The 26210-nt window shown below is 40.8% G+C and overlaps 1 protein-coding gene across 15 annotated transcripts in view; it reads right to left on the reverse strand.

Annotated features, from left to right (window-relative positions):
- The window catches only part of dlg5a (discs, large homolog 5a (Drosophila)), a 218062-nt gene extending 192919 nt beyond the window's left edge, over positions 1 to 25143 (reverse strand). For all 15 annotated transcript variants that reach the window (XM_048563378.2, XM_048563372.2, XM_048563371.2 and 12 more), the window contains exon 1: positions 24893 to 25143. The gene's annotated coding sequence lies outside the window, so the exon portion shown is untranslated. The remainder of the gene's footprint in view (positions 1 to 24892) is intronic.
- Between the last annotated feature and the right edge of the window lie 1067 nt (positions 25144 to 26210).

Genomic DNA, 26210 nt, shown 5'->3' on the forward strand with positions numbered 1-26210 from the left:
ATCATGACTGTAAAACCAAGACCAATTAAAACTAGCGCACATTGAGAAAAGTCACATATTTCAGTTACCTCTTCAAAAAAAATTGTAAGCTACAGATGTCAACAGAAGTGAAAATTATATCTTTCTCTAGAGTGGAGAAACATTCACCAGTCTGAATTCGCCTACTTTCAACTTGCAACAAGTGTCATTCGCAATTCTATCTGCTCTTAGTCACCCACATGTCACAACATTTGTCAGATTTTATGCAGGAGAGGTTGGGGGAGTTCAGGGTATGAAGTGCAAAAATGACACCATAATTACGACGATGGAATTTACTCATGCTGATAAAGTTTTGAATTGTAATAGTGTGAAAGGAAGAGAGGGAAAAGGGTTTGTGAGTGCTTCAGAAAAATTAAATCAACAGGAAAGGAAGCTTTGCTTAATCTGATCTGGAGAGTAAGGTGAGTCAAGCGAATCAAGGAGTTAGCGACTGTATGATCATTTAGGTTAGCTTAGTTATGGAAACAAACAAGCAATACTACAACAAAAATAGTTCATTGAAGGTGGATCATGTTCAATGGAACTGACGCAAGGAAGCCAGAATCAAAGATTGGCAATTAAAACTGTAATGGAAATTCAGCTGTATTTAAACAGAAGATAACTCTTTTACAATTAAGGTGTGTGCCTACAAGGTTAAAAGGTAGAAGAAACAAAGCCAGAGTTTCCTGAAAATTTTAGAAAAGAACTAGCTGAAGGAGAAAGGTAGTGCATATGGCTGATGTTGGATTGATAATGAGAGCTCACTGAATTTAAGGAGGTCAGAGGGCAAGTGCAAAAAGAATTAAGAGAAGCACAAAGAGTATGAGAGCAGACTGGCAGCTAACTTAAAAAGAAACCCAAAAGTCTTTGGACAGCATACAAATAACAAATGGCAGTAAGGGGAAGTGAGCTCAATTAGGAACTTAGAGGATTTTATATAGGCTGGGATGGCCAAAGAACAATAGGATACTTCGCATTTGTTGTCACCAAGAGGACACAACTGAAGTTATAATGGAAAAGGGGTTGGTTGAGTCACTGGATGGGTAAAGAGGAAATATTAAAAAGAAAGGCTATACTTGGCAAGTCTCCTCTGCCAAATAAGATGCACCCAAGGACCCTGGAGGAAATAAGAGCCAAAATTGCAGAACTCTGATCTTAACTTTGTAATCCTCTTTAGGGGCAGGAGTGGTACCAGAGGACTGGAGAACTGCAAATGTTGCATGCCTATTTCTAAAAATGTGTATGGGAGGATCAGCTTAATAACTTCGTGCCAGTCAACTGGTGGGAAAACTTTCAGAAATGATAATTCAAGTAAAATATAAAAAGTTATTCAAACAGATACAGATAACTTAAGGAAAGTCAATACAAATATATTTCAGGCAAACTGTGTTTAATTAACTTTATTCAGATTTTAGATAAGATAACAGAGAAAGCTGATGAGGGTAATGCAGTTGATGTCATGCACGTGGGCCTCTGAAAAGCAAATGACATGTCACACATTTGTTAGCAAATTAAAACTGTGGAATTGAAGCGTAGCATGAATATAAAGATTGTAAATGGCGGATCCTCCGACACTTCCGCCATTTACAATCCGACCCCACCACCCAAGACATTTTTCCATCCCCTCCCCTGTCTGCTTTCCGGAGAGACCACTCTCTCCGTGACTCCCTTGTTCGCTCCACACTGCCCTCCAACCCCACCACACCCGGCACCTTCCCCTGCAACCGCAGGAAATGCTACACTTGTCCCCACACCTCCTCCCTCACCCCCATCCCAGGCCCCAAGATGACATTCCACATCAAGCAGAGGTTCACCTGCACATCTGCCAATGTGGTATACTGCATCCACTGTACCCGGTGCGGCTTCCTCTACATTGGGGAAACCAAGCGGAGGCTTGGGGACCGCTTTGCAGAACACCTCCGCTCAGTTCGCAACAAACAACTGCACCTCCCAGTCGCAAACCATTTCCACTCCCCCTCCCATTCTCTTGATGACATGTCCATCATGGGCCTCCTGCACTGCCCGAAGGTTGCAGGAACAGCAACTCATATTCCACCTGGGAACCCTGCAGCCATATGGTATCAATGTGGACTTCACCAGTTTCAAAATCTCCCCTTCCCCTACTGCATCCCTAAACCACCCCAGTTCATCCCCTCCCCCCACTGCACCACACAACCAGCCCAGCTCTTCCCCCCCACCCACTGCATCCCAAAACCAGTCCAACCTGTCTCTGCCTCCCTAACCGGTTCTTCCTCTCACCCATCCCTTCCTCCCACCCCAAGCCGCACCCCCAGCTACCTACTAACCTCATCCCACCTCCTTGACCTGTCCGTCTTCCCTGGACTGACCTATCCCCTCCCTACCTCCCCACCTACACTCTCTCCACCTATCTTCTTTACTCTCCATCTTCGGTCCGCCTCCCCCTCTCTCCCTATTTATTCCAGTTCCCTCCCCCCATCCCCCTCTCTGATGAAGGGTCTAGGCCCGAAACGGCAGCTTTTTGTGCTCCTGAGATGCTGCTTGGCCTGCTGTGTTCATCCAGCCTCACATTTTATTATCTTGGAATCTCCAGCATCTGCAGTTCCCATTATCAGTAATACTGAACAGCTGTTTTTGGACATGAAGGTACATAACATTACCCACATGGATCACTATTAGTAGTACCACTGTTGCTTGATCCATTTTAATGACCAATGCTTGGGTGTACAGGCTACAATTTCAAAATTTCTGAACGACACAGAACTTGGAAGTATTTTGAACTATAAAGAGCATCGTGACAAACTTCATGAGAACAAAATGAAGCTGCTGAATGGAAGATTTAATCCAAAAAGTTTAAATGTGAAGTGACGTTTTACAAAGAACGAGGAGAAATGATATAAAACAAAGGACACAATTCTAAAGGAGGTACATAAGCAGAGGGACCTTGGAGAAATCTGGACAAATTGCTGAAGGTGACCAGGTAGATTGAGAGCACTATTAACCTGACATGCAGAATAATGGGCTTTATAAGAGATAGAGACAGAGTACAAAAGCAATAAAGTTATGCCAAACTTTATAAAATACTGGTTCAGTCTCAACTGAATTATTGTGTTCAATTCCAGGCACAACACTCTAGGAAGTTGCAAAAGAATTTGAAAAGGCATGGAAATGAATTGAAAGAGTGGCTTTAGCGTTGAGGAACTGCAATTACATGGACAGACCGGAAAACCTAATGCTGTCTTCCTGGAATATGGTGAAAAAAATTTAATAGAATGGCGGCAAAATCATTAGGGTTCTCAACAGGGTAGATAATGTGAAAGCCTTCCTATTGACAGAGAGATGGAGAAGCAGAAGTCAATTACCTAAGCTGAATGAAAAAAGAAGCAAAGAATACGAGGGGATAAAAAAGTGTGATGAGAGTATGGTGTGAGAGATGGCGCAATTGCAGCTTTTAACAGCGCAATGGATAATAGCTGACAGTGGGTTAATGTGAACTTGCCCAATTTGACAAGAATTGAAAAGCAGTACAAAAATTCCATTGTCAGGAATACACTTCTTCAAAGAAGAGAAAATGCATAACTCAGTGATGCACAAACATCTGGGTGCTAAAGTAAATGAATGGCTTAAAATTAGTGTGCACATACAGCAAAAGCGATTAGGAAAACAAATGCTCACTGAACTCATACCTGAAAGGATCATTGATTAAAAAAGGTTGAACAAGTTGGCCAAAGTTAAAAAGGGTGAGAGGTGGTCTTATTGAAACATAAGATCTGGGCAATAGGGACAGGCAATAAATGCTGACCTGGCCAGCAATGCCCATGTCCCACGAATGAATTAAAACAAAAGTTTTCTAATCTCTCTTTATGAGATAACCCAACCATCTCTCGGGTTAGTCCAGTGAACGACCATTTCATTCTCTCTATGGCAATTATATCTTTCCTTAGATAAAGTCACCAAAACTGTATACAATACTTTAGATACGGTCTAAAGCCTTGCTTGAGACAACTGCATATGACATCTTTACTATTGCACTAAAATCCACTTGAAATGAGTTCAACATTCTCACTGATTTCTATTACCCAGCTGCATCTGGACTCTAGTTTTCAGTGACTCCTGCAATGACAGCCAGATTTCTTCAGACACCTGCACATCCAATTTGTCACCATTTAAGTATTCTGCCCGTTTTTTTCTTCCTTACCATATCCACATCTCAATGTCATTAGCCTCCAGAAATTTATCAATTTGTGTCTTGAGATTATCAACAATTTAGCTCCCGCTAAAGTGATTAAATGATGCTCATTTTCACTGTACTGACTCAACCTAAGTCCTCTTGAAGCTTTCTCTTATCCTCTCACAATTTCTGTTCCCATCCAGTTTGATGTTATCGGAACATTTGGATTAAATTCATTTATCAAATGGGTGACTAATTGTGGACTGACCCTTATGGAACGCCACTAAAAATAGCTCATCATCCTGAGGATAAGGCATTTATAATCCAACTTAATATGTTCTCTTCAATTCTAAACTTTATTTGCTAACCTCCTGTTTATGACCTTAGTAAACATAACATCTTCAAAAAACTCCAAGATAGTCAAATATGATTTCCCTTTCAAAAATCCACGCTGACTTTAACCAATGCTTCCTGAAATTTTCACATACATATCCTTTCTAATATTTTCCCTACTACTGAGGTCAAGCTGACAGTCTATGGTTCTCCACCCACCCTTTAAAAGAGTGGGGTTACATACATATCCTTCCAGTCAAGTGCCAGTTTGTTGTAATTTCTTTTTGTTCCTTGGTTACATAAGTCCCTTGGTTGCTTAGTATCTTTGGAAGATCTTCTGTACCTACTATTATGAAGATGAATGTAAAGTATATGCATCTACATCTATAATTTCTCCACTAAAAATTCCCTCATCTCCTCTTGCAATGGTCACAGGTTCATGATAATCTTTTTTCTTTCTAATAAATAGAAGCTTTTATAGTCCACCGTCATGCTCCTTGCTAGCATGCAATTCTATTCTCTTTTTCTTTTTATCTGTTTCCAGGTCCTCCTTTGCTGGATTTAAAATGCTCCCAATCCTCAGGTTTACCACTACTTCTGGTATCATCATAAGCCATTTTTTCTGATCTAATACAATATTGTATGTAATACAACAGTTGATTCACCTTTCCCTTTGCATTTGTGCCTAAGAGGAATGTATTTTTGTTGCAGACTTTGTAGTATTTCTTTAAATACCAACTATTACTGCGAAATCTTTGAAAGTATATCCCAATCTTTTAGCCAACTTGCACCTCATACCCCCATAGTTTTCTTTGTTTGGCTTCAAGGCTAATTCAGAATGAACAATTGTTTTGCTTAAACGTAATGTAGAATTCCTTTATATTAAGATGGAGATGAAGATTTTTCTCTCAGGCTGTGTTAAATGATGGAAATCTTTATACCAGAAATTAGTGTAGGCTGTGTTTTTAAATCTATTCAAAACTGAGTTAGATAGGTTCTTGCTAGACAAGAGAATCAAGGGGTACAGGGTGCTCATGGGAAAGTGGAGTGAGGCCACAACCAGATCAGCCAGCGTCCAATTTATTGTTGGAATTGGCTTGAAAGGCCAAATGGCCTACACACAATTCTAAATCATATTTTCCTCTGTTAACTATAATAGCATTTACTGCTGTGATCCCAGGTATATATTAATGTCTTGGAGGAAGGAAGTGAATGTAATACAGCCAAATTGGAAGATGACACAAAATAGGTGGAAAGGCAAGTTGCTAGTGGACACAAACTGTTTACAGAGAGATATTGATAGGTTAAGATGGCAAGATGCTGACAAATGGTGTATAATGTAGGAAAATGTGAAACTGTTCATTTTGAAAGGAAGAATTAAAAAAAACAGTATTACTTAAACGGAGAATAACTGCAAAAAGCTGCAACACAAATGGACTTGGGGCACTTGTACATAAAACATTAAGACAGCACACAGGAAGACTGTAATCAGAATATTGATGCTTATTTCAAAGGGTATGGAGTACACAAGTAAGAAGTCTTACTACTTCTATAAAGGGTGTTGATGAGACCACATCTGGAATATAGAGTGCAGGTTTGGTCTCCTTAATTAAGATATAATTTCATTGGAGGAAGTTCACAGCAGGTTGACTAGTATGATCCCTGGTTTGAAGGGATCGTCTTATAAGCAAAGACCTAACAGGTTGGAACTGTACTCACTGGAATTTAGAAGAATGAGAGGTGATCTCACTGAAACATAGAATTCTTAAGGGGCTTGACAAGGTAAATGTTCAGAGTATAGTTTATCCACATAGGAGAGTCTCGGATCAGGCAGCATAATCTCAGAACAAAGGGGTGCCAATTTAAGACTCTTCTTTTGAGAGGTAAGTGTCTTTGCCACAGAGATCTTTTGGAGTCCTTCAGTATATTTATGGTTGAGACTGACAGATTCTTGATCAGTGGGGGAAATCAAGAGTTATGGGAAAAGGGCAAGAAAGTGTACGTGATCCTACCAAATGGTGCAGCAGGCTCGAGAGGCCAAATGGTCCATTCCTATTTCTTAAGTTCAAAACTAGGGGACATATTTTTTAAAGTGAGAGCAGAAAGTTTTAAAAAGGACACAAGAGTTTACTTTCTTTACACAGTGGTTCATATGTGGAATAAGCAGCCAGATGAAGTGGTGGATGCAGGTACAGTTACAACATTTAAAAGACATTTGGATAAGTACATGGGTAGGAAAAGGTTTGCAGGGACATGGGCCAGGCGCAGGCAAGTAGGACTAGTTTAGTTTGGGATTGTGGTTGGCATGGACTAGTTGGACAAAAGGGTCTGTTTCCATGCTGTATGACTATAAAGAAAGATTTGCATTTGTGCAGTACTTTCACAACCTCTGGACTTCTCAAAGTATTTCTTAAGAAGAGTAAAATGTGCAATAGAGAATATTGTGTACAATGAAATTTGTCCACTATACCACCAATTTTGGTGTTATTTGCAAAATTGCTAACCATATCGCCTATAGTCTCATCCAAATAGTTTATGTGAACAACAAACAAAAGTGGACCCAGTACGAATCTCTGTGAAATACCGTTGATCACAAGACATGTATCCAAAAACACGTGGGAAGCCAGGGAAGAAAGTGCGGGGCCTCCAGCAGAAACACTTGCACTATCCATAACTACAGGTAAGGCACAAAGGACCCGGGGGGGGGGGGGGGGGGGGGGGGGGGGGGGTGGTTAATGATGTGCCTTTATTTAAGAAAGACTGTAAGGAGAAATCTGGGTGCCATAGCTCTGTGAGCCTGACAGTGTTGGGCAAGTTGTTGGTGATTCAGAAAAATTGGATTTCCATGCATCTGAAGATGCAAGGAACGATTAGGGATAGTCAGCATGGTTTGTGTGAAGGAAATCATGTCTCAAACTCAATAGAGTTTTTTGAGAAAGTAACCAAAAATATTGATGACGACAGAGCAGTAGACATTACTAAAGCCTTTGACAAGGTTGCGCATGGTAGACTAATTAGTAAAGTTAGATCACATGAGATTTAGGGAGATCTTGCCAATGCAAAACAAAATTGGCTTAATGGTGGGAGACAGAGGTTGGTGGAGGAGGGTTGTTTCCCTGATTAGCCACCCACCAGATCTCCAGCACCTCACCCACAACCATAGACGCAAATATTTATGCCATGGGTTGCCCTACAACCTTGTCCCCTACCTCCCACACTTGATCAGGCTCTGAAGGAATTTCTCAGCGTAGCGTCCTAGGCTCAACATCTTCAACTCTAACGTCAATCTGCAGTCAACAATGGAGGAGACGCCAACGTTCAGTATCCTTTATGTCTCTTCAGATACTTAAATAGTGCACATCCAATACTGCAAGACCCGCACAATATCCAGACTTTTATGACAAAAAAAATTGTACCTCACAAGTGCCAGACAATGACCATCTCTAATAAAAGAGAATCTAACCATCATCCTTTAACATTCCATGCTGTTATCAGCATTGAAGGCCCCATTATCAACATCCTGGGGGTTAGCATTGACCACAAACAGAACTAAACTAGCAAAATAAATGCATAAAATATGTTTACTCTAGCCGGTGAGGATGCAGTCTCTTTAAAGAAACGAGAGGAGGAGGAAGTTTTCTTCTCCACACAAGATGGTGAATGTTTGGAACTCTGTATCTCAAAGAGCTATGGAAGTAAGTTCACTTTCCTGTCCTTATCCAATGGTCAAGCACAGTGTGACAAGCGGAAGCAGAATGCTCATTCATACTTACATCTTCACCCCGTGGATATTGAACAAACTTTGAAGCCCTTACTATAGTTCAGAGTTCCCCTCATCCAAATCTACAACATTCACGGACAACACAGCATTTTAAAAAAAATTTAACCTATTTTCCTAACCAACCTGTTCAGGTATTATTACATACCTTTGGAGCAGGTAGGACTTGAGCCCAGGTGTCTTGGTCCAGGGTTAGGGATATGACCACTGTGCCACAAGAGCCCCCTTTTTTATAGTTATTAATTATGTTAGCTATCTAACCTAGCCCAGATGCACTTACCCCCTGGAGCAGATTGAGATTGTCTCATAATACATCTGAAACTGTTGATAATAAATTTCTTTAATGGAATGCTTTGCTAAATCTCTATTCTCAAAATCAGAATGTTTTCATTTACTCTTAAGTTTCCTACCTGATTTTTATTAGACCAGTATTTAATCATTTTCCTGAATATACTCATGTGGGAAATGGTGCAAAACATGGAATTCTCACAGCTTAGCAGGGTCACACATGTAATATATTAATCATATCCAAAACACAAATTCCTTTGGCATTTTGTGACACCATTGTAACTACCATAGGAACTACAAAGAAGAATGCAATAATTTATTGCTTTTCTGTTAGAAGTGAAAGTTTTTCCCTGTTTGCCTCTGTGAAATATGGAATCACCACCAGTTTAGGAGCACAAGTTAGATCAAATTTTCATATTTTTATGCATTTTGAATTCTTATGTTTTTGAGTGAGAGGGGGGGATGGGGGAGCCCAGAATTAGTGTTGCTCTTTGCCACGACATCAATCACCGTGAGTAATATAAAACAAAATCCAAGTGTAGAAATGAAACAGTTTATGACCAAAAAATCTACAAATTTTCAAAACTACTAAAGTCAGCAAGTGACCCACAATTGCACTTGAATGTGAGAATGTATGCCAGTTACAAAGTGTGTTTAACATGAAGAATGGCAACACAAAGATTTTAGCTGATGTTAAGACTTCACCACTTAAAAACAGTCTAATCATATCAAATGCAAATGAATTACCCATTAGTTTAGTGACAATTACGTTACAGTTTTAGCATCAGCAAAAATGGAAAGATTAGGAATGATAATTTACTGATTTGATGATAAAAGAAGAGAATTTTTTTTATTTGAGATGCCCTGCATCTCTGGTCCACCACTGACCTTGTAAATAAAGAATGGAAAAGTGCTAGTGCGTTGCCAGTGAATACAGAATTTTAACAGCAGAAATGAGCAATGTTAAAGAAAGAAATACATCCTTGTGGATAAAAGCAGAGGCTCATCAAATTTGCAATGAAAGCTAAATTACTGCCATATGCTTTGAAATAAGAGAAAAACAATCAATGTGTTAATTTGTAATGAGCATTCATGTAAAAATAAACAAATTTGTTCACATTTGAAAAGATGGAGGGGTACTAATTGGATAAACATACAAAATTGTGTCTGCTTGTCAATGCCATTAAGGAGAGTGCAAACTGATCAGGGCCAAGATATCACATATTTAAATTTGTTTTGGTTTATGCTTTTATTGATTTATTTCCACTTAGCTTGAATATTATCAAACCTTTCCATTCTTGAATTCAATATTTAAGGCCATATTAAAAGTTTTGGGCAATTTGAGCTAAATTTGCTACTTCAAACAGTTAGAAAGCTTTAAAATATATAGCAAAAATAACCAAACACTACTTCATTTTATATAAACACTCTACTTTTTGTCAAGCAAAGTCATCCACTAGTACACAATAATTTATGTAACATAGATCTCTCGAGACATTCCTCTGGGATAGTCCAGAAAATGGATGTGTTATTAATTTCGACAACTTGTACCTATGTTAAACCTTTTAGAGGATCCCAACAGTATGTTATTGAAGGGTTTTAGAAGCAAATGGTAAGGCAGAATTAAAATTGCAGAAATCCCATTTTAGTTAAAATGTAGTATTTGTTCAGCCAACATTATAATGCAGTTAAAAATATTACAGGCTTTCATGATACTGAGGTACAGAGACATATTTGTTATGATATTAACCTGATGTTTAATGCGAAAAATACTTCAACAGTTTCCAAAAACGTATTGTATTCAAAATAACACGAGATTGTTTCGGAAATATGTCTTCAATTCTAACTATCTTTTCCTAAAAATCACACTCTCTCTTGAAGATCCTGGCAACCTATTCAAAATGTATTAAGTTGTTGAATACATTACTGAATGCAAATTTCATTTATTCCATTCTCATGCAAAGTATAGATGCTTTTATTTTTTGGGAACATTGACAACAACTTTGTCAGCTCATGATCTACAAACAACTTGGAATGCTTTGCATCCGAGGGGGACTCATGACAATATGAAAAAGTAATCTGAAAACATCAAAATTTCCTGTAAAAATATTAAAATCACATGAGCACTGCAGACAATTTCGTGGCATCATAAAAGCATGTTACTTGCAGAAGTAAATTATTTTCAATGACATTTCATGTTTTAAGTTAAAATTCAAAAGATGTCGTCCAAAAATAGAATCAGATCATTTTAGCAAATCAAAATTACCACTGATAAGTCATTTAGAACTAAAAATATCACCTGTATGCAGCAAATTGTCAGCAGGAATTTGCATTCATCACTACAATGAGCAAGGCTTTTGAAGAGGAGATGGACAACCTGGGCTTTTTTCCAGTGATAATGGGAACTGCAGATGCTGGAGAATCCAAGATAATAAAATGTGAGGCTGGATGAACACAGCAGGCCCAGCAGCATCCCAGGAGCAGCTCCTGGGATGCTGCTGGGCTTGCTGTGTTCATCCAGCCTCACGTTTTATTATCTTGGGCCTAATTCCATTTCGGTTTAGACGAGTGGGGAGAAAACTTGATTGATGTGTAGAAGATTTTGAAGGTCTTAGGAAGATGGACATGGAAACAATGTTTCCTCCTGTGGGTCAATCCCGAACTAAGGCACTCTGTTTGAAAATTAGGGGTTGCCCTTTCAGGATACAGCTGAATAAAAATTACTTTGTCTCAGATGGTTCTGTGACTTTGGAGCTCTATCTCAAAAGGCAGTAGTGTTTAAGTCATGGGATAATTCGTGTTAACTAGTCCAGGTATTTCGGCCACAATATGATAGTTGTGTTCTTGTACAACCTTGCGCTATAGAAAATAGTTATACTGTAAGTAGAAAGTTCACGCAATCCAAACAGTGCCCACTATTCATCAATTGCATTAGAACCAATTTGTGTTAAAGCACCCTGAACAACTTTTCTTTCAACTCCTTATTTTCTTCAGGTCAGAGGGGTGGCCGTAGGTACATACATGGATGCCAGTTATGCCTGTCTGTTTGTGGGGTACATGGAACACTCCTTGTTCCAGTCCAGCCACCACCCACAACTCTTTCTCCGATATAGTCATGAGACCATCAGTCGTGCTTTCCTCTCTCATCCAGAATTGAAAAAGTTCAATTACATTTCCAATTGGCACCCTGCCCTCACTTTCACCTGGTCTATCTCTGACACTTCCCTCCGTTCCTTGACATCTGCTTCATTTTCTACGGATAACCTAGCTACTGAATCCACTACAAACCCACTGACTCCCACAGCCACCTGGACTATACAGGAAGCAGGGTGCAAGGATGTAAAGACTCCATTCCATTCTCCCAGTTCCTGCATCTCTGTTGCAACTGTTCCAATAAGGCCAACTTCGACAAGGGAGCCCCCGAAATGTCTACCCTCTTCTTCAGCTGAGGATTCCCCAGCACTATGGTCTACAGGGCTCTCAACTGATTCTGACCTACATCCCGTACTTCTGCCCTCACTCAGTCTCTTCCCTCCCACAATAGCAATAGGGTTCCTCTTGTCCTTACCTACCATCACACCAGCATCCATATCCAGAGGATCATGAGCTGCCATTTCAGTCACCTCCAGTGAGATGCCACCACCTGACACATATTCCTATCCCCTCCCCTCTCTTGTCTGCCTTCTGCAGGTCAATTCCCTCCAGGGCAGGTTGGTTCATTTTTCCATCAATCCCAACACCCAACCCACGGCCCCTTCTGAAGTATAACACCTGCCCATTTACCTCATTTTCCATTTGGGGACCCTGCAGCCCTACAGACTCAATACTGAACTCCATAATTTTAGGGCCTAAACTCTAGCCCCCAATCCCTCTTGCCAGCCCTTGTTATCACAGTCTGCTGTTACACGCTACCAGTCTCCAGTAACAGCTATTTACTTTCCTAAACAGATTGTTATCCATTCCTTTGTTTGTCCAACTACTCTTCTCTCTCTGGGCTCTATCCTCACCTATCGTTTACTCCTTACCTCCTCCCCCAGCCTATCTTCCGCACGTAAATGGACGTTTTCCTAGCTACCGCCAGTTCTGAGGAAGAGTCACAAAACCCGAAACGTTAACTTCGATTTCTCTTCACAGATGCTGCCACACCTGCTGAGCTTTTCCAGCAACTTCTGTTTTTCTTTCTGATTTGCAGCATCCACAGTTCTTTTGGTTTTTATGATTATTCTTTGGGTTGTAGTAGGAGGAGATATAGTTTCTCACTGAAGACACAAATTAACTATCTTATTAATAAATGAAAAATAAAATTACACTACCTCACAGCAAACAGCATATTCTTTGTACAATCAACTGGTCTGATTTTCAAATATCTACAGTATGTTTAGTTGGAGCACATCTTAATTCACTATTCCTCTTTGCTTTTAAATGTTTGCTTTCAAGAAGACTGAGGTGAGAATATTTCAGCATTACCATAGTTGGTTAACTATGGGTAAAGCTGGTTTAAAAGAAACTGCATCAGCATGAAATAATGAAGATAGGAAATACAAAAAGATCAACAAAAGAGGACTGAAAAAAAAATCACGCAAGAAAGCATTTTGTTTAAACTATCTGTAAGCAGTACTATGAAAGTCAATAAGGTACTTATGATTAAATCACACAAAGTGGCCATTTGGCATATTGTGCTTCAGTTGTTACTATGTAAGTGCTAGTTTGTCAACCTCATATTTCTACTCTTTCTCCCATAACCCTGACCATTTTCCTTTACAAAATGTCACAACTACACTCTGAAGCAGAAGTTTTTGGAGTACTGCTCCTTCATCAGGTGAAATGGACTTCACTTGATGAAGCAGTAGTGCTTGAAAGCTTGTGATTTCAAATAAACCTGTTGGACTACAACCTAGTGTCATGTGACTTCTGACCTTGTCCACTCAGTCCAACAGTAGCACCTCCACATCAGAAAAATAAGTTGTTATGAATATTTGAAATCTCCGACAGCAATTGGCAAGATTAGTACACACACTCATTGCAAACTTTTAACAGCATCTACATTGAGTCCCATCTTTTCCAAATTCCTCTCAAACCAAATGTGAGCTTCATCGTACTATACACTTGCTAACATCGAAAATTCTAATTCTTGTAAACTTCATTTTAAAACTTTGGATTACATTGAAAATGTTCCAAAGACACCATGATAATTTAATGTAGTCTACTTCAATTCAATAAATTATGCTCAATTTGATTTATGACAATGGATGCACAACAAAATTCACAACTAATTCAAGTCCCAATGGACTTGGTAGAGCAGAAGCTCACCATATTCATATATTCCAAAACATAACTGAAAAATGATTTTTGCTGTCATTATGTCATGCCATAAACCACCAGCAACATCAACTGATCAGTGTAGGGTGAAGACAATAAGTGCAAAACTGATACCACAAAATCCAGAATCAGAAATTAATTATTCTAACGCTAATACATTTAGTTTGAATTGTCTAATAATTCAAAAATTACTCTCAAATTTCAAACCTACAAATTCCAATGGATAAATGCTTCAACAGATTAAGAAGCACTTAAAGTGCAAGCCTGCTGGTTTCTCTTAAGAATGTACAATTTTTTTTAGAAATGGGCACCAAGAGATACTAACTGAAGAAAAGGATCTGTTTTAATGAAGTAGTTGAAACATTCCATTCTCACAATAATTCTCAGTTCAGATTTGGCACAAAGAAAGTAGAGGGCTCTGATTTTGCAAACACATTCTGACTTTAATTGCCAGTAAGAGCAATGTTGATGAATAATTTTGAGATCATGGCAGATATCTTAGTTAGGTTATCTACTCCCAAATTTTGGAAAAATTTGTTGAAATTAAACTGATGGTTGCTTTCCTGAATCAGATCTACAAATCACTTCCAATGCTGGTTTCCTTTTCCTCCACTACTTTTGTTCTAAATCCTTCCAGAGTTGAGTTCTTGGAGGATTTTGCTTCTATGGGAGCTAGTCACACTCTGACACCCTTCTGAGCTGCTCAGTTCTGTGATCTGGTGAGACTATGGCGATTTTACCTTTACAATCACTGAACAGCACATTTACTATGACACAGTAGTCATATTTCTATTTTATGGACTTTGTAAATGAAGTATTTCTGAACATTTCAGCATGAAATAATTTGAACTGCAACAGATTGAACTAATAGGTGGAGAAATGAAGTAGACACTAGTTAACCTAACTAGAATAGCTGCACAGCTTGGTTTATCAACTAAAAAAAAGGTACAATATTCCATCAATAATGGATTAAAACATCAGACTAAATTACAAGCCAAAACATACATAATCTTCTAATTCAGAGTGGAACTACTATTACCGGAGCCCAACTGACATACTTTGTACGTAGCATGTAAATATCCCCTGCTTTGGGATATAGGTCTCCAAACAATGTGTTTCCTTTGTCAATTTTGAGGTGGGCTACTAACAAAACATTAGCCCAACGTTGTAATCAGAACATTGCTGAGGCTTATTCAGCTATTGTATTTCAAGTATCATGTAACATAAGGAGAATATTGTGAAGTTGTTTGGAATGCCATGTCACAGAAAGCATGATATAAATGATGCTGAGTGGATTCATTTGGAAGGAAGACTTCCATTTTATAATACCATTTCACAAAATAAAGATGCCCCAACAGCTGCACAGCCATCTAAAGGGTGAATTATGCTTTGATTTGCAACCCACCTGAAAAGTGGCAACACCCAAACTGCAGCACTCCCTCAGTACTGCACTAGAGGGTCAAACTAGATTTCATGTTCAAGACTCTGGTGTATGACATGGATGGAAACAAAAATAGGAATAGATGATCATTTTGGCCATCTGATCACCCAACTCACCGTGCTCCTGCTTTCTCCCCATTCCCTTTGATTATTTCAGCTCTAAAAACTATAATTAACTCCTTGAAATCATTTAATGTTTTGGCCTTCTTTGTCTTCTGTGACAGAGAATTCCACAGTCCCGCCACACTCTGGATAAAGAAATTTCTCAGCTGAGTCATAAATGGACTAGCCCGTAGCCTTATATTGTGACCCCGGTTCATTCCTATGTTTACTCTGTCTAATGTAGTTACAATTCTATAGTTTTCTACGAAATTCCTCCTTCATTCTTCCAAACTCAAGACAACAAAGTCCTAATCAATCCAGTTTTTCTTCCAAGTTCGGCCATCCCGGAAATCATAACAACGTTCTGTCTCAGATGAAAATAGTACTCAGTGATGCATAGGTATCATTTCAAGGGTAATGGATTATAATTATGAAGAGAACTAACAAGTTAGAAATTTTTTTTCACAGAAGTTGCAAAGGTAAAGAGATGACCTGACAGGTCTTCAAGTGATCAGGTGGACTAATGACAGTATTCATAATCAATTACTTGCATTAGTTGCAATAAGCCTGTATAAATTTATAGTTGCAAATAAAATTTAAAATGTTTCTGAGAAATGACTTTACATGGTGAAAATGGAATTCTTCAAGTTATAAAACAATTTTTTTTTATTCATTACAAATCAGACTTTTGTTTTGATAAAGAAACGAATGTGCAATAGCTAACAAGTAGAACATTGAGATTTCAACTCTGGCAAACATGGAGAAAAAGCACAAGTAAAGGTTTGGTGAACCAAAGGGTTTAATTCTCTCTTTTGACATTCTGTAATTATTTATGTGAGATGCAGAAATATATTCTCAACACCGTGCCTTTCAGGCTTAGATTTGAGTAAACATCAACAGAAGGAAAATAATTCTCAAAAGAGCTTGATGTGTGTCTCTCAAGTTAAAACAGTCTGAAGATAATTATTCACTCTCAAGCAACTTACTAAAGTTGTAAACACAGCTGTAATAAACTTCATCCATAAAGAACAAAGGGAAAGTATCACATTACGTCAAAAAATTTCAAATGCACGCATACAAGACCAAACCAGAGCAAGGGCCTGTATAATGAAGTAACAGCCTCAACACAGATTCTAGGTGGAACGTTAACCAGTGACCTTGCACAAAATCTTCCTCAATAAACTAGGACATAAAATAGCAATGAGCGTCCTTTAATAGTACAGCTTCACAAATACTGAACTCCTAATGCTAAAACAGTCTGAAATAAAATGCTCCATACATAACTGAATTACATAACATTATTGGTAAGAGTGACTACCACGCAGTCCCGGTGGTGACAAAGTCCCACCTTCACACTGAGAATAATCTGCAACATGCTGCATGGCTCTATCAACGGGTTAAATGGGACAGACTTCGAACAGATCCAGCAATTCAACACTGGGCATCCATGAGGCACTGTTGGCCACCAACAGCAGAATTGTACTCCAGCACAATCTGTAACCTCATAGCCCAGCATATCCCCAACTCAAACACTACCATCAAGTCAGGAGATCAACCCTAGTTGAATGGAAAGTGCAGGAGGGCATGCCGGGAGCAGTATCAGGCATACCTGAAGATAAGGTATCAACCTGGTGAAGCACAGAACAGGACTACTTGAATACCAAACAACATAGGCAGCAAGTGATAGACAGACATAAGCGACCCCAAAATCAAAAACCAACAGATCAGATCTAAGCTCTGCAGTCCTGCCACATCCAGTCATGAATGGTGGTGGATGATTAAACAACTCACTGGAGGATGCTGCTCCACAATTATCCCCATCCTCAATGATGGAAGAGTCCAGCACATCAGTGCAAAAGATAACGCTGAAACTTTTGCAACAATCTACAGCGAAAAGTGCCAAGTGAATGATCCATCTCGGCCTCCACCAGTGGTCCTCAGCATTACACATACCAGTCTTCAACCAATTCGATTCACTCCATGTTATATGAAGAAACATATGGAGACACTGGAAACTGCAAAATCTGCAGGCCCTGACAACATTCTGGCAATGGTTCTGAAAAGACTTGCGCTCCAGAACCTGCCACTCCCCTAGCTAAGCTGTTTCACTACAACACTGTACGTAAAAAAACTGGACAAATCCAACTTGCCCAATTACCGCCCCATCAGTCTCCTCTCGATCATCAGTAAAACGATGGAAGGTGCCATCAACAGTGCTATCAAACAGCACCTGCTCAGCAATGACCTGTTCAGTGTTGACCAGTTTGGGTTCTGCCAGGGCCACACATCTCCTGACCTCATTACAGCCTTGGTTCAAACATGGACAAAGGGCTGAATTCCAGAAGCGAGGCAAGATGAGAATGACAGCCTTTGACAGCAAGGCTGTATTTGACTGAGTGTGGCATCGCAGAGCCCGAGCAAAACTGGAATTGATGGGTATCAAGGGAAAACTCTCTGGTAATTAGAGTCATACATAACACATTGGAAGCTGGGCGTGGTCAATCATCTCAGCTCCAGGACATTTCTTCAGGAGTTCCTCAGGGTAGTGTCCTAGGCCCAAACTCTTCAGCTGATTCATCAATGACTTTCCCTCCATCATGATGTCAGAAATGGGGATATTTGCCGATACTTACACAATGTTTAGCGCCATCTGCAATCCCTCAGAAGCTGAAACAGTCTGCATCCAAATGCAACAAGATCTGAACAACATTCAGGCTCGGCTGACAAGTGGCAAGTAACATTTATACCACACAAATACAGACTATGACTATCACCAACAAGAGACAATCTAACCACCACCCCTTGACATTCAATAGTGTAACCATCATTTAATCCCTCACCATCAAAATCCTGGGACTTTTCATTGATCAGAAACTCAACTGGACTTACCACATAAATGCAGTGGCTACAACAGCAGGTCACGGGCTAGGAATACTACATTGAGTAACTCACCTTCTCACTCCACAAACCCTGTCCACGTCTACAAGGCACACGTCAGGAGTGTATTAGAATACTCCCCACTTGTCTGTATGAGCACAGGCCCAACAAAACTCAAGAAGCTCGACACTGTCTCAGACAAAGCAGCCCAATTGATTGGCATTGCTTCCACAAGCATCCACTCCCTCCATCACCAACACTCAGTAGCAGCAATGCGGATCATCTACAAGATGCACTGTAGAAATTCACCAAAGATGTTCGGACAGCACCTTCCAAATACACAACCACTTCCATCTATAAGGATGAGTGCAGCAGATACATGGAAACAAAACCACCTTCAAGTTCCCCTCCAAACCACTCATCATCCTAACTTGGAAATATATCACTGTTCCTTCACTATCGTTAGTCAAAATCCTGGAGTTCCTCCCTAATGGCACTGTGGGTCAACCCACTGCAGGTGCATTGCAGCGGTTCAAGGCGGCAGCTCATCCAGCAAATAGGGATAGGCAATAAATGCTGGCCATCCAGCAATGCCCACATCCCCCAAAATGAATAAATTAATAATTAACTGTTAATGCTAAGATCATAAGAATGGTCCAAAATAATACATACCGTTTGTGAAAATTATGTTTACTGTGTGAGTTTAACAACACACCAGGGATTTTAGAGTTTGTTATTGAACCTTGTCAGAATTGTAAAGAGAGTAAATCTCAGAATTTGAGGTGGCGTGGTCATATAGTGGATTTAAGTGCAAGGGAGCAATGAGATGAAGATGTATCCTCTGCCCTCCACCCCTAACTACTGTTGGCTGAGCCAAGATGTCAATTTTCATGTAATTGACACTCAACTGTCAAAGGAAGGGGATAGAAACAATGACTTGGCGATGTATTCCATCAACTTAGCTTTGCATAGCATAACAATCATGAAGCTGAAATAGCAGAGGAGGAAGATGAAGCATGAACAAATGTACAGAAATAGCCTATTCCAGCCAACAAGTAGGCTCTACATTTCTTCCAAATCATTCAATACCTTCAGCTCCTGAGTAACTTCCGCTCTCCAAATTGATTCCACACCTATTATTTTCTAAATTTGTGCTTTTCACAATTTTACAGCTGTTATCATGAAGAAAATATCCTACTGACATGCTACGAACTGCTTAGTTACACTGTTTTTACCCATATCCCATGTACCCATTAGAAAGTCATTCCTTGTTTACCAACAATTCTCTTTACTTCCTGAGACTTAACTAAATCAGACCTTAACCTTACAGCATCATGGAATATATTGCTTACTAAATTTAATTTCAGATGTCATTCCTTGGATTGTTAGTGAACATAAACTTTAGGGCCAACATACTGTCTGATGTCAAACTCAACAATTATTCAAAATGGCATCTGACCAGATCATCTCATTTATTCAGAACTGCGAGGTGCATTGGTATTTGATCACAGCACAAAAATGATCAATCTTCACAATTTTACTCACACACAGGAAGGAAAACACATTCCTGACCATTGAGCAGAAAGGCAATCTCACACGCTTGCAAAAGTGGGTATCTTTGTGCGCACTCCTTCTCTGGCAAATGCAACCTTACCTTATGTACAACAAAAGGAAGGAAATACAAAGATACACAAAATTTCAGAGCAGCATACACAAACATGCAAATTTTCTCTTTCATCCAGTGTATTATTCTCACACACAGACATGTAAACAAGACAGGAACAGTGTCTCACTCGTCAATGGTGTCAGGTAGCCACCAATAAAATTAGATACACAGTCTCACACTTTGTATGTGGAAACAAGCAAGTGCACGCACATAAACAAATACAGTGTCTCATCTGGAGACGGACAGACATCTACATCACATGAACTGCTGTAATTCAAGACAACAGCTCACCAACATCTTCAAGGATAATGATGCATGGGTATTAAATAATGAAATTATTAGCAATCAATAATCAGCAATTTTCTATGCATTTTGTGAATGTTTTACAAAACTTTTTTTCACAAAGAGGTGTGCAAATAAGTGCAAAGCCTCTCTTGCACAAAGACTTGCAGGCAGTCTCTCATACATAAGCAAATGCACAACTAACTTTCACACAATAAACACAAATAGAGCCCGGAAGAAATGCCCAGAATAAGTCAGATGGAAAGAAATATGCACGGATACAGCCAAGTATGTTCAGCCACACATGGTTTTGCACATACAGACACTTGCATTGAAATGGACAACTGCACAAGCTTCACTGTCACAGCCTAACCAGCATAATGCTTCATGGAAGTACCTGTTTGCTTCAATCATCTCATTTAAAAATCAGTTTCACTCTCTTCAAACAATCACTTAAAAATTGCTCTCTTACCATGTCCAAAGTGAAGTACATGCTCAGGCAAACAGAGTCAAACTCAATCTTACAAATACTAATTTCTTCACATTGGCATATAATCGCAACTACATTCATTCCCAAATGCAGCTAGTGTTTGGTCACTCTAACATGTAAAGGTGGTCCCCGAATCAAAACATGTAGACAGACGCACATTCGCAAAAGGAAATATACTCAATCACACACAACGGGCTGAATGTTTTCCAGGCTACACAGGAGCTAAGTACAGAGAGGACACCAATGAAAGAAAAAGCATCCAGTCAGTTTGCTAATGAGTCCCATTATCCTTTCTTCTGGTGGTGGGTTGGATGGGGCAGGTCCTATAGCGAGATTCCAAGTTAGGCTTTTGTGTGACTAATTATTGGCAATTTTAACATCACAGTGTAGTTTTGCCAGCACTAGACATCACTAAACCCCACTGTATCAGCAACTGCAGAGGTGGGTGCAAAACAGAATCAAGACTGCATTAACCTGAACAAGATGTAAAAGTTCCAACCAAAAAGAGGCAAGCCTGTTGCCTCCCAAGCCTAAATCATGAATGTACAATTTGTGGAAACAGACATCGCTGATCATTAAAAGACAGAGGTCTAGCTAATTTTCATGACGGTTCATGTGTAACTTCTGTTCTGGTTGACTGGGCCTCAGTTGCACTCTCACTGATCACCCGAACAGGCCTTCTGATCCCCCTGACGAAGGCCATACTGTTCACAGCTACCACTTCTAAAAACTGTCTGCCATTCCTAATTGATGATGAACAAGGAATTGGCTGCCTCCTGGAAAGTGTAGCTGAAAGACATATTCTCGCTTTAAACCTGAATGATTAGGATGTTGGGTTCCTGATGGCGACGGCAACATTCAGTCCAGTCTCTTTCAGGGAAGGCTGTCAAAGAGTTTCACTCTCTCTCATAGGCAGAAAGCCATCAAGCAGTACATACTTTCATTCATGCTTAGATACCATTCTTCAAATGCAGAGCTATGTGGCCATCTCACTCATTCAGAAAATCACACCTGCAATAAAACACTTGCATCACATACAGACATATCACTCCACAGCCAACCAAGGCTGGATTTTCATTCTACAGCAGGTGTAAAGATGAATAGGCCAGAAATTTCATGCAATGAAGCACCATGACAGTGTGCCAGCATGTTCCTACCTCTGGATTTTCAGAGAAGCAGATTCAAGCAGAGACAGCAAACCAGGAACAGGAAGCTAATTAGGTTAAAATGCCAGCTGTCATGTGGATTTTCCAAGTGGCAGAATCACAGATTCTCTGCAGTGGAAACAGAGGCCATTTGAACCATTGAGTCTGCACTGACCTCCAAACAGCATCTGTCCAGACCCACCCTCCCCCATTTATCATGGCTAATCCACCTAGTCTACACACTTCTGGACAGTATGGGGCAATTTAGTATGTCCAATCCACCTAACCCGCATGTCTTTGGACTGTGGGAAGAAACAGAGCACCCAGGGGAAACCTACGCAAACACAGAAAAAATACCACAGAGACAGTCACCCAAGGGCTCTGTCACCATGCTACCCAAAGTTCACAGAAGACAACTCCAAATAGCACACAGGAAATGGGAAGGCAGCATGTCTGCCCAAAGAAACACCCTGCCAAGAAACCTTTTGCATGGATCTGCTAGGCTACAAAGGCAACAAACTACCTTGTAAAGGGATTCTCCCTCTGCTACAATAGCCTGACACTTGTCGCCATGGTATACGTTGAAACTTTTACAGTTTCAAAGCGCATTTCCATTTTGACATGGCTATGGTCTTGCATCTACACTATAAAGTGACCACTACTTTTCATCATTTATATAAATGATTTAGATGCAAATGTAGGAGGCATGGTTGCTAAGTTTGCAGATGACACCAAAAGTGGTGGTGCAGCAGACAGCGAAGAAGGTTATCTCAATGGAACCTTGGTCAGATGGGCTAATAGGCCGAGGAGAGGCAAGTGGAGTTTAATTCAGTTGCCTTTAGGTGAGGCAAAACAGGGCAGGACTTATACGGTTCATGTCAAAGCCCTGGAGAGTGTTGCTTAACAAAGAGAGCTAGGGGTGCAAGTGCATATTTCCTTGAAAATGGAGTCGCAGGTAGACTAGTTAGTGAAGGTGGTGTTTGGTACCCTTGCCTTCATTGGTCAGTGCAGTGAGTATAGGAGTTGCAATATCAGTTTGCAGCTATGTAGGACACTTTTGGATATACTGCATTCAATTCTAGCCTCCCTGCTATGAGAAAGATATTGCTTAACTTGTAAGTCTTTTCTAAGCTCTTTTAAGGATGTTGCCAGGACTGGAGGATTTGAGCTACAGAGGTTGAACAGACTTTTTGCCCCTGAGGCATCAGAGGTTGAGGGGTGACCTTATAGAAGTTTATAAAATCATGAAGGACACAGACAGGGTGAATAACTAAGGTCTTTTTCCCAGGGTAGGGGGGTCCAAAACTAGAGGGGAAATATTTAAAAGGGACCTGAGGAACATCCTTTTCACACAGAGGGTGATGCATATATAGAATGAGCTGTTTGAGTAAGTGGTGGAGTGAGTATAATTATGACATTTAAAAGGCATCTGGATGCATACATGAATGGGAAGGATTTAGAGAGATATGGGCCAAATGCTGGCAAACGGAACTAGATCGGTTTAGGATATTTTGTCAGCAAGGACAGATTGGACGAACAGTCTGTTTCCATGCTGTATGACTTTCAGAAGAGCTTGTATCTACCTAGGGCCTTGAGCCCTCTTGCCTGCAGATCCCACCCACTATCCTTAGCCAGATGGTGCTCTAGGAGGTAGTCTGTTAATTGACTACTTCTCAGAGAACTCCTGCACAGAACTGCCACAATCATCTGGGTTCCAGACCAAGCACTCTTTACACAAGTATCAAGATCTTGAAACTAAAATTCAGACTCACACTGAAGTGCAGTAATGCACAAATGACTGTGCAATCTGTGCCACATCACACAATGGCAAAATCTCATTCACACATGTACTTTTAATTCCATACATAAAAGGTAAACAACAGAAAGATGGGCACATTTCTACAGGCTTGCAAAGATAACCAGCCAGTGCACATCCGTCACACCTGTTTTGTCAAATACATATATATTCGGCTGGACATGTTCAATCCTACAATTAGACAGCTGTAAAATGTCAGACAGCCATTCAAAAGGTTGTACAGGTAAATGGGAACACAGTCTCAGCCAGACAGATGGGCCTGTACTTCATAAGGCAAACTCAGGCAGGTAGACATGGGGTCTTGGGCAGCAGACAGACAAACTCAGGGGTTGATAGATCTGAATAGTTCAGTTCACCAGATTTTTAACCTGAGTGTCCAGGGTTCTGAAACACATTGACATGCACAAGCTTCTTACAAGAATGACACGGTAGAAAGAGGGAGACAGATTCTCCCACAAGGAGGGACAACCAGAGGGTATAATCTCAAAATAATGGGTCACCCAGTTAAGATAGAGATAAGAAATTTCTTCTTTGGGACGATAATGAACCTGTGGAATTCCTTACACACAGCGCTGTGAACATTGGATCATTAAGTGTATTCAAGGCTGAAATGAGCAGAATTTTACTAAGCAAGTGAAACAAGAATCACAGCAATCAGGAAGGAAAACACTTGAGTACTATCAGATGAGCCATTATCTCACTGAAAGGCAGCAGCGATAATGGACCAAATGGCTTACTTCTGCTCCTAATCTTTTTGGTCCCTGTTCACACACTGTTTTAACAAATGGAGGTAGATGAACAGAGCTAGATGAAGTGTCAGTCAGGCAGTCAAAATCAGAGCCAACTGGGTAAACGGAGCCAGATTAACAAACAGACTCCAGGCTGACGGACGGGGGTGGGGGGAAGAGGGGAGACTAACACAGACATACACAGACCCAGACAGTGTGTGACAGGGGAGAATCAGACCTCTGCCCCCACACCCCCAGCTTTTTTCCTTCAACAGAAACACCTACTTATCCCGCACAGATCGCGATCCGGGCTAACTGTCGCTCCTGAGAGGTGGGGCGAGGGCTGTAGCGTGCCTTCTCATCCCGAAGGCAGGAACACCGAGACAGCGAACGAACCAGCCAGCCAGCCAGCCCGCCCACCCCAAGTGCCGGATCCCTGGACCGCTCCGCTGCCTCTTACCTCAGCGGTTCCGACAAATCGCTCAGTGCACGGCCCGGCTTGGCCTGTGTCGCGTCGCCCTCAGTTCCTGTTAGTTGCAGCACTGGATGAAGCGAGGGGAGGGAGTCGGAGATTTTCTGGAGCGGTAACGGAGGCCGGTTTTCGGCCCCATTCCGTCTCACCAACCGCTCGCTGTTTTTTCCAAACCGCCCCCCGAAGAGGGGCCGTTGCGTGACGCCAACGCCAGGTGCTCAATGCGCAGGCGCCGTGGACAGAAGTGGGTGTGAACGCGGACCTGGAGTCTGTTTGCGGGGGAGCAAGCTGCGCTTGCGCATTGATGGAAAGGAACGTTCGGGTTGATGGCTTCAGTGCGCCTGCGCATCGACGATATCCGTATATGGATGACGGGCACTTAACTGTGTCTGCGCGTCTATGGAACAGCGTCTCTACAGACGATAGCAACTGCAGATGCTGGAGAATCTGAGATGTCAAGGTGTGTAGCTGGATGAACACAGCATCACCATCAGAGAAGCAGGAAAGCTGACGTTTCGGGCCTAGAATAAGGGTCTAGGCCCGAAACGTCGTCTTTCCTGCTCCTCTGATGCTTGGGCTGCTGTGTTCATCCAGCTTTACACCTTGTTATGAGAGATAATGGGAACTGCAGATGCTGGAGAATCCAAGATAACAAAGTGTGGAGCTGGATAAACACAGCAGGCCTTGCAGCATCTTAGGAGCACAAAAGCTGACGTTTCGGGCCTAGACCCTTCACCAGAAAATCACCTTGTTATATCAGATTCTCTACTGAATTGCTTCACTACGCCTGCGCGTCTCCGACTAGCTCAGATGGACTACCCTTGTGGTAGAGTGAGGATATAGACAACGATAGTTAAAACGCAATGAAGTAAAACGAATAATTGCGGATGCTGGAAATCGGAAACAACAACAGAAATTGCTAGAGAAACTCAGCAGATCTACCGACATTGGTAGAGGGAGAACAGAGTTAAACGTTTCGATCGGCGGGCAGGGACAGCAGTGTGTTATTGGGTGGAAGCTTACCTTCCCAGGCTGTCTTCACGCTTTCTCCCGCCGCTGAAACAACTAAAAACAATGAAAACTGAAAAGCCTCAGTTCTTCCTCAATGAAACAATTTCACCATTCAACAGCCTTTCATTGTAAGATTTTCTCTTTACCAGAAGGTGACAAAGTAATTAGTGCCCAGTGAATCAGAATGGCACCCTCTGGAGCAGCCACCAGTCTTCAGCCCAACGCAGCATCCTATTGGTCACCTGTCCTTCAATGGTGAGCTTTAGGGTATTATTACTAATCCTGATCTTTTTGT

This window comes from Stegostoma tigrinum, chromosome 37, assembly GCF_030684315.1.
Source record: "Stegostoma tigrinum isolate sSteTig4 chromosome 37, sSteTig4.hap1, whole genome shotgun sequence".
NCBI classification, from domain to species: Eukaryota; Metazoa; Chordata; class Chondrichthyes; order Orectolobiformes; family Stegostomatidae; genus Stegostoma; species Stegostoma tigrinum.